Genomic DNA, 10,070 nt, shown 5'->3' on the forward strand with positions numbered 1-10,070 from the left:
TTTTGATTATATTTATGGCCTTAAAATTCAAAAAATACTCCTTTTTAAATTCTCTCTCCTGAAATACTTAGACTGAAGTCACTGAAAGAAATCTATATCCTATTCTCTTAACATGATAATGGATTTATTATGTTACTTCATTATCTACAGAGAAGTGTCTTTTGAGCCGACATTTCTATGCATAAAACCTAAATTATGGTCCAAATGTCAACTGAAAAAGACTCTCGGTTGTGTCTCCTGCTGCCTCTCCCAGCTCAGTTTCTTTTTACGAAGACAGCAATACAAACACTCCATAGAAATAAAAAGAGTGAGAACAAATGATGCATACAGACTCCACAGGCAACCAACATCCCAGCAACTCTGTCCAAAAGTATGGATGACCATTCTGAGGATAAGTAAATGTGAAGCTGTGTCAGAAAGGACGCTTAATTTGTCACTACAAAGTCAATCAGCCTTTCCACATTTCTCACAGGCATTGCATACAGACTCCCCATAAAAACTGCAGCGAAATTGTGGATCTCAGTTGCTACTCCGTGGCCTTAAAGAAAAAGGATTTCATTCGCCAGACACCCAGAAAAATCTCCTACGCATACCAGCATGCTCTGTTTGCATGTAATCAGAGTACACTGAAGAAGCTACAAACTTATATTTAGGCATCACTAAGGAAAACTAGTGATGGAGGGAATAGAAGCATGCAGACAGTTTGATGTAGGGAAAATGTACCCAGAGTGCATGCCAAAATCTGCTAAATTTATTTAAAGGTAATTTGCAAAAGATAGCAGGAAAGAATAATCAGGAATTACCTTTAATACACTTTTCTAGCTCCTCCACTGCTTTGACAGCCTGTCTAAACTGAATCAGCCTCTACGGTTTGCCCAAATGAATTAATGAACAATTAACTGCTGCTCGCTCTAATTCCAGATTCCATGCTCCCTGCCATTTCTGCTCCTGGATGGGAAAGAGATGACTATACTACAGTCTTCCATGCATGTCTTCAGTAGATCTGAGCCTTGAACAGGGCTTTCAAAAGCTCTTCTCTTAATCTGATCTGTTTCAACAACAAACAGCCCATTAAGAGGCGAAAATTTCACATACAAAGGTGACATCCTGATCTTATTATAGTCAATGGCAAAAATCCTCATAGGCAAGTAAAATCTTTGACCTCTTCAATCGAGGTCACAATACTGTTAATATTAGTGTCACCCACAGCAAACTTTTTAGAAGATAGTCTTTCCTATCACCTTCTTTTGAAATCTGCATTTTCTTCATAATCTGGATCAGTATAAATGACACGCACTAGCACAAGGAAGAAGAATGGTTGATCAGCTCTCAGAAGTCCTAAAGGAAGTCTCATCACATTAATAGGCTGATTCTGATCCAGTCATATGTATCCCACTAAAATGCTACAAAAACCTAGGGTTACACACCCATTAATCACATTACACCTGTAGCTTTTTTCACTAGTTTCTGAAGAAAGCCTCTTGACCAAAAAACCCACTTACTAATTTCACTTTCCAGTCAAAAAGTTGAACTCTTTTGTTCCAAACTATTAAAAGATAACATTTAATCACATTTTCATATAAGAATTCTAACTTCTTTCTTTTGTGGAGGGGCAGAGAAAGCATAAGGACAGATGGAGTGGAAGACAAGGTGTATGTGATGGCATAGAATAAATATAAACACCATCTTCCAAGAGACTTTGCATAAGAAACCTGGATATATTGAGAGCAGTTGAATATTCTGTTAGACGGTTACTTCATTCACAGTCTTCATAAGAGACTGATATGTTTGAAGTAGGAGAGCTAGCACCTCAAAAGGATTTACTCATCTTTCCTTTGTTACACCCTGTTCAACAGTACTTGGCATTCTGTGCAGACTGCACACCTTCAAGCACGGAATGTACGCATGCAAGAGGAAGGGACTGCTAGGTTGATACTACAGTGGGTACCCATATATTAAACATACAAATGTAATTTATAAATGAAAATACCTTTCTCTGATTCGTATCTTCGCTTGGATTCCCCTCCGAACTATTCACTCTTGTCAGCTGTGCCCTGATTGCCGCAGGATTGCATCCTGACTATGTCTTCACTCTGTTCCTATGAATCAGGTTCAACTTCGGTCCCCTGCTGCTTCCTACTTGCTCTGATTTTTATGGAAGGAAAACTGAGTACACTGAGGCCAAAAAGAATCCTATAGCAACCTCCAGCTAAATCCCTGGTGCAGATTATGGCAGTTGGGAGGGCAGACCAAACCCCCATTAGTAGACTATGATCTGTTTTAGGTATTGAAAATTATTTTTGATTTCAACTCACTGATCTTTCAATTTATAATATGTTTTCAGAGAATATATAGAGTAATTATGTATATCCCAACTAAAACAGCTTCAACTCCAAATGAAATATCAAAATTCTGCTTAACTAATAGTATGACTCATTAATCAGTGTTGATTGTATTGGCTGCAAAAGAGAAAATACAGAAGATTGGAATGGTAACTGCATGTATTTTATATTGTCCACACATTCCTATAATTTTAACCTATATATGAAAAACTGAAGAGCTATCTATCTATGAAACAAGCAAAATATTAATAATTTATACATTTTATGCACCAAATAGTTACTATGTACATGCTGCTTATTTCCCATTTTGAATTAGGTTTAATTTTTTCCTCGAAAATCTTGCATTCATGCCTGCAGTTCACCCACCTCTTGTCAAAGCAAGGTTTAGCTCAATAGTTAGGTACTCTGGAAACTTAATGTTAACTGTCAAAAACTTGAATAATCAGAATTTTGTATAATTAAATGCCCAGAAATACAGAATATCTGTGTCGTATAATTTTCTTCATACATTTCTATAAAGGAGATATATTAATGTATATAAAGTGTTTTAAAATAAAATTCCAATATCACATTACTTCCCTACTCCAAAATAACATCGTTAAAGAACTTTCCTGAGAAGAAATACCAAATAAACTTTGTTTTCATGTAAGCTGCAATAAAAAAATCTTAGAAGTATACAATAGCTTGAATTAATTTCATGGTTACAAGACAGTACAGTTCTGCCTAATGTCTCATTCCTGGATTGTCAGAATTTGGTGCTATTTACTATTTGGTAGATTTGCCAATAGAAGTTTTAGGCTTCCACTTTACTCAAGCATTAGACCTCACCTGGAATACTGCATCCAGTCCTGGTGTTCTAACTGAATGAAGCTTCCTCCAGAGTCTGTCAAAGCAGGCAGGGGCTGGAGGACTTGCCCTGTTAGAAGCTGAGAGACCTGGACCTGTTCATCCTGAAGATGAGGAGGCCTTAGCAGGGACCTAACACCAGCCTGTCAGTGCCTATGAGGAGCTTTACCAAAAAGATGGAGCCAGGCTCTTCACAGGCATGCACGGCACAAAAATGAGAGCAAATACTCATTAATTGAAACTGGGAGGCTACGACTCAACATAAAGAAGAAAAATTGCTATCAGGATAACTAAGTATTGGGTATGATTGTCCAGAGAAGTTGTGGAATTGCTTTCCTTGGAGTTTTTCCAGGCAGAATTGAACAAACCCATAAACAACATGGTCTAAATTCTATTGACTCTATTTTGACCAACAGGTCCTTTCCAACTTCTCTGATTTAGTGTAATCACATGCATTACAAAAAGTAACAGGAAATTAAACTTTCAGATTGAGCTGAATACAACCTAGGACACATCAGTGAAGCTTTTTAAAACAGGAGATGGAGTATTACCACTCTTGGACAACACATTAATGAGATTTCTATGGGCACAGACTATTATTCTGGTCACATTCACTGAAGAAATATAAATTCAGATTGAAAAGGATACAGAGAAGGACACAGAGCTATCTGGTGGAATAGAGATATTCTTACATGAAAATAAACCAGAAGAGTAAACTCAGGCTGAATAAAGACTCAGAGGATGTGTGATTTCTCTTTGATCAAGAAGTAAAATGAGGAAAGCTGTCAGATAATTTCTATTTACACAGGTATAAATTGACCATGTACCAATCTATTCACACACTTACCTAAACATCTCATTACAAGCATGTAAACATCTCTGTGTCCCTTCCTGATTTACTTGCAGAGTTCGTAGCTGGTGACAAGCATCAAAGCCAACAATAAAAGTTTCTTTAGAGGAAAATGAAGGCGGGGGCAGAGATAAGAGAAAAACATAAAAAAGGCAAAAGGTAACTGGAAAAGCAAAAGGAGAAAATGAAAAGGGGAAAAGGGAAAGCTCCAGTGGCTAGTCAAGAAGAGAACTCTCAGGGTTTCCCAATTAAGCATCCTCTCTCAGGTGTCCTCTCCAGTGTATCAGGTGATCCACCATACTACTTTTCCCATAGAAACCACATAAATTTCCTCATGATCTGCTCAAATTCCGTAGTGCCTGTCCCCGCTTAGGATGCCATTAGACCTGAATGGAGTAGTTTTTCATCAGAGGCTGGTATTGCAAACTAAGTGGCTTTTAAGTTTTGCACATATTATTGGGGAACGCTGGGCAGATACTTGTCTTCCTCCTAATGCAAACTAAAAGCTGCAAAAAACAGTGCAAGAAAAGGCCAGTGAAAGGAGCTTGACTCTTACAGCAGTGGCAATCACTTCCCTGACATAACAGTAGCAGCAAAGCGTGGAGGTACAAGGCCATGAGAACAACAGTATGAGACCGAGAGCATGAGGACAGGAAGGGAAATGCTGCCCTCGAAGCTTTGATGGAAGGTGACAGAGCTGCACTGGAAAGGCAGCTGCAAATGGAAGACCCTTGGCACTGTAAAAGGTTGAGGCGCCAAAGGCACTGCGCAGCACCACTTTCTTTATACGTTGAGGCTCAAGTTTTCACGTATCTTGCATGCACACAAGATTGGCATCCTTCAGGGCTGCCACTTTCTCTCCTGCACTGGACATCACCTCTTCAAAATACTCTTTGGACCAGGTCTTCCCTTCTCTTGCAGGTTAAAAGAGCATGACAACAGAAACTGGACTCAATGAACATGACAGTGGAGGCTCAAATATGCTCAGACTAAGCCAGATAACCAGACTCCAGTCTGAATAAAGCCCCAAGAGTGACAGTCATCCATTCTAGAGAAGGAGCACTCTGTATCTTAAACAGAAATTAACTAAAACAAAGACTGAGAGTCTCAGAGCAGACATCAAATGAAGATATATAAAATCTTCTACTCCAAGCTTGAGGGACTAGGGACAAATAAAAGACATGCTGTAAGTAGCCATCTTCTTACAGGGACTTCTAAGCTACCTTCACTGAAGACCTTTTCATTTTCTTAAACAAAAAGTAGTTTACAGTTATGCAATAGCTTTAAAACAAACTATCCTGAGAGTTGCTACATATTATAAACAAACTTCAACAATGTATCATGATTTGTGAATGACCAATGTAAACATTATATTGAAAAACAGCATGAACAAGAAATCACTGGAAAAATACGAATAAATATTTGCTTCCTATTACCTTTCCATCTCATAATCAACATCATACATTGAATTAATGATAATTAATTCAAGTAAACATCTGCTTGAAGGTTGTGTAACAGAAGTTTTCAATCACTTTTCCCCTTAAAGGAATTTCTAAATTGCATTATCACCTTCTCCACCTTGACTGGGTAAGAATGCATGAATGGTAAAATCTAACCAAACCAAAGACCTGTTCAGAACCCAACACCTTTCCCCCAGATGCCCAACAGCAAATGCATAAGGAAAAGTGAGGAAGTGCAATGCAACTATGTAATAGTACCTTCTTGAAATACTGTGAAGCCTCCAGAATATTTGCTGGCTGGGGACATTCTGATTCAGAACCATTATATCTCTGCTTTCTAGTCTTTTATATGTTTTTTATCTAGGAATTTGTCCAAATCTTTTTTTGAACTCATGTTAACTTTTTGCATTGACAAGCTTCTTTGGCAGAAAGTTATACAGCCATATATTGTACAAAAACGGAGAAGTATGGAGAAGTTTGGGTATGTCCTCACAGGAAAGGTCTCAAAGTATTGAAACATTAGTTTTGAGTAGTAGTTAAGCATTATTTCATTGTAAATTTTTAGCTGCTTGAAGATGAAGCTATAGATTAGCAGCATAAATAAACTTTGTAATTTACTATTAAAGTTGTAACAATAAAGTCAGCACTTGTGCAGTCTTACCCAGCACACACTGACATTCACAACATAATGCGTTCATTACAAGTTACATCGAGTAAGGAAAAAATTCTTTGGTCATGTACAATCATCCTAATTTAAAAACTGAAAACCAAAGGGAGTAAATGAAAGGTGATTTCATCAAGTAATGTTAGCTCTAAAATGCCTTACTCATCTATCAGTTTCAACAAACAATATAACCTAAAGTGATTCAGCAATGCGACATTTTCTGCATATTTATCTGGAAATCATTACTGAAACCTTGAAGCATGACAAATATGTTTTATCATGGAATAGCCTAATGTTCTGTCTTTACATGAGAGCTATCTTTCGTTTAACTCAACAGATTTATCATGTACCTTCTACTTAATTGCAGCAAGTTAAAGAACATTTTCTTACATACTTTTGAGGACACTGGAAAACTCTGATGAATTCCTGTAATTTGAAGTTCTATGGAAAGTTAATGTAAATGGTATGCATATAGGACACAGCATATAATCCTCAACAATTCTGGCCCAGAACCCTTTTGTAAAAGGGAAAAAGCCTCACTCATGAGATGCACTAAGCTCTCTCAGCTAAATTGTTCAGCTATGACTACACTGCAAGCCACAAGTACTTTCTACTGCAGTTTGAACACACATACCCTAAGTAGCTTTAAATTAGCTAGTCTGAATACTGATGAATATAAAACAACAATACAATGGTACATGCACTCTGGTAAACATGTGCTTAATTGACCAATTTGGAGATGATTAGACTACATCCCAACACTTCTGCCATTTTTCACTGGTTATAGTTTTTCATACACAACAGGATTTGATTACTTTCAAAGCTACTTCTCTCCAACTAAGCATTAGTTGAATACTAAGAAACTGACTACTGCAACTACATTTAGGTACCGTCAGTATTCATGGTAACTCATACCAGGATTCATGTAATTTTCAGGACAGGTGAACATAAATTTGATACATATTTTCAGTATGCAAATAATTTTTTTAACAGCAACTTCTATGGGCTATTTCAGGTAGTGAGATGAAGAACTGAAAATTATTTTCCACTTTACATGCTTTTTAGAAAGTATATAGGTTTTATAACTGAATCTCTTTTTAATGATTTTTTTATCAAGAAATTAGAAAATACAAATGCCACAATCATAGTATTTTCTTTTTTTTTTTTTTCACAAATAAAAATTCTAACAGGAGCAACTGTTCTAAATGAAGCATGTACTGACTTCCAGCAGTGAAGACACTACTTCACTTTTGTTTTTAAACTGCTCTGGGCACAGGAAGATGCTGGTGAACTGAAGATACACAACAGCTTACAAATTACTGTTCCCATTTAGTCATGTAGACCAAGCTTCATTCATGGAAAAGAAGGTTAATGGAAAACCAAATACTACTGTTTTCAAAACTAACATTTTGAAGTCAGATTCAAAATATTTGGGAGTATTACACATTCACACAGACTTACAGAAGAATCTGACACTAAGACCAGTGCTTTGAGTAGGCTTAACTATGGTGCTGTGTTTGCACCAAGTTGGTCACCAAGAAGTATAATGGCATGTTTTTCTCTTTTTTGGAATTCTGAACTGACAATGAGATTTTAGTAAAAAAGACAGCTATTTCAATATTTATATGAAGAAACTGGCACCAGTGGTACATAAACATGACTGACTGCAGCTTTTCTCTGGAGCCATGACATGTTTTTTCCCAGTGTTTTGGATCACATATTTGCCATGACAATGATAAAGAAGTGTTAAAATAGTGTATTATTTGCATCATTCATGGTAGAAAGTTCTATACAGTAGAGACATGGATATTTTACACAAATAACAGTGCAACTTAAGTGTATGAAGGGATGGAAATGCCTTCCAAGACCACTCTGGTGTTATGACAGAGAACAAGCTGCCATCTCTTTCTGAACAAAGTAGGTGTTCCTGGTACAAAACATGTATGAGCTGGGGCCACTGATACAGGAATGTATTGGACATGAGAGAAAATTCAGAGACACTCAGCAACACGAAACCTTCAAAAGATATAGGGATGCTGTTGGGAAGCTAGGTGTGTGGGGAGAAAAGATAGGAGTAGGACAAGACATCTGAATAGGACAGGACATTTGAAAAACCTTAATGTGAAATACCTTCCTTTTTTTGTTCATGAGTTCTCATCACAGGCCTTTGTGAGCTTGCAAATTAAATCTTGAGTAACTGTCACAAAACTATTCTTCTGTCACAGAAAACAAAATGTCAAGGAACTAAAGCTGACAATGTTGAAAGACAAATGTTTAAAATTCCTCGTTTCTGTGTCAGCACTTGTTCTGTGCTGTTTGAGACAGAGAAGCTCAACAGCTTTTGCATCAGAAAAGCACATTCATGCATTTTCATGTGTCAAAAGGTCTCCGCAATTCACCTCACTACTTCTTTTGATAGGCTTGTTTTAAGTATTTGTCTTATCCTAAATTCTAATGTAGTTTAACAGTGGGTTTAGACCTCTTCGAAGCACTTAAAAATCTACACTGCTTAGGGTAGGTCTTCAAAGATGAATACGCATTTTGTGCATTACGAGTAATACCTGCTTTTTTCTATAAGAGTGATAAGTATGAATGATTACTGATTGCTATTGCGTTCCATTTCATATCAAAACCCAGACATTTTAGATGAATCAAAACAACTGTACCTTTGCTGGAAACTACCTTCCTGATGCCCTGCGCTGCCAACTGGGAAGCTGCCGGCCAGGATGCACACACCGCTTTGTCACCGTAAATACAATTATACAGAATTCTGGCCACCCACCCGGAACGGGAACGGGACGGGACGGGACGCGATGGGACGGGACGGGACGGGACGGGAACGGGACGGGACGGGACGCGCCCGCACCCGCGCCCGCCCTCCGGCTGCCGCCTGCTCCGGGCAGTCCGACACCGGCCCGGCGGCGGCGCCCGAGGAGGGTGCACCCCGTCGTCGCCCACCTGTTCGGCCCCCACGGGGCAGCTCCCGCGGTGCCCTCCGGAGCTCCGCGCCCCCAGCCGACCGCGGGGAGCTGACACCGCCCGCTGAGCTCCAGCAGCCCGTCTCCGGCCGGCACCCGCGACTCGGCCACGGCCCCGCAGAGGATCCCCCGGACCCAGAAACGCACACACCCGCCTGGCAGGGCAAGCGCACGGGGAACTGCTCTTCCGCTCACGCTCCCGCGAAGTAAAACTTGCCAGGGGTGGCCGTGTTCTCCCTCCCCCGCCACCTTGCCAGCCCTTACACGGTCTAACTTCCCGAAACCTTCCCGAAACCTTCCCGAAACCTTCCCGAAGGTCCCAAAAATACCGCCCCGGCAGGTCGAGGACAACGTCCGGGTGGCGGGACCGGCCGGCCCCGCACTCGCTGCCCGCCGCAGCCGGGCGGAGCGGAGAGGCAGCCGGCCGGTGCCACTCACCTTCCCGCTCCTCCGCCTTATCTCTTCGCTCGCGGGCTGCAACTTCCAGTGCTTCCCCCAGTTGCCATCTTCCACCGGAGCGACGGGGGAAGGAGCGGCGCGGCGCGGGGAGGAAAAGTTGCGGCGGCGGCGATTCGGCGGCGATTCGGTGGCGATTCGGTGGCGATTCGGCGGCGATTCGGTGGCGATTAGGTGGCCATCGCTCCGGCGGGGCCAGCCTGTGCCGTGCGCGGCGGGCGGGGCGGCGGCGGCGGCAGCTGGCGCGGGGCTGCGCGCTGCGATCGCCGCCCGTGGCGACGCGGGGAGGATTTGCTAAAAATAGCGGCTGGCTCGGCGCGGCGCAGGGGGAGGCGGGGGAGGCGGCCGGGCTGCAGCGCTCCCCGCCGCGGCCGCTGGGGGCCGAGCGGGCCGGGCCGCGCGGGGGACAGCGCCGAGCGGGCACCGGGGCAGAGCGCGCCCCGGGCGGCGCTTGGGGCTCGGAGCCCGAGGGCC

General features: G+C 41.4%; 1 protein-coding gene across 2 annotated transcripts in view; it reads right to left on the reverse strand.

Moving 5' to 3' along the window:
• The window catches only part of HDAC9 (histone deacetylase 9), a 462,820-nt gene extending 452,989 nt beyond the window's left edge, over positions 1-9,831 (reverse strand). For both annotated transcript variants that reach the window (XM_032110318.1, XM_032110251.1), the window contains exon 1: positions 9,579-9,831. The gene's annotated coding sequence lies outside the window, so the exon portion shown is untranslated. The remainder of the gene's footprint in view (positions 1-9,578) is intronic.
• Between the last annotated feature and the right edge of the window lie 239 nt (positions 9,832-10,070).

This window comes from Corvus moneduloides, chromosome 1, assembly GCF_009650955.1.
Source record: "Corvus moneduloides isolate bCorMon1 chromosome 1, bCorMon1.pri, whole genome shotgun sequence".
In the NCBI taxonomy this organism is placed as follows: domain Eukaryota; kingdom Metazoa; phylum Chordata; class Aves; order Passeriformes; family Corvidae; genus Corvus; species Corvus moneduloides.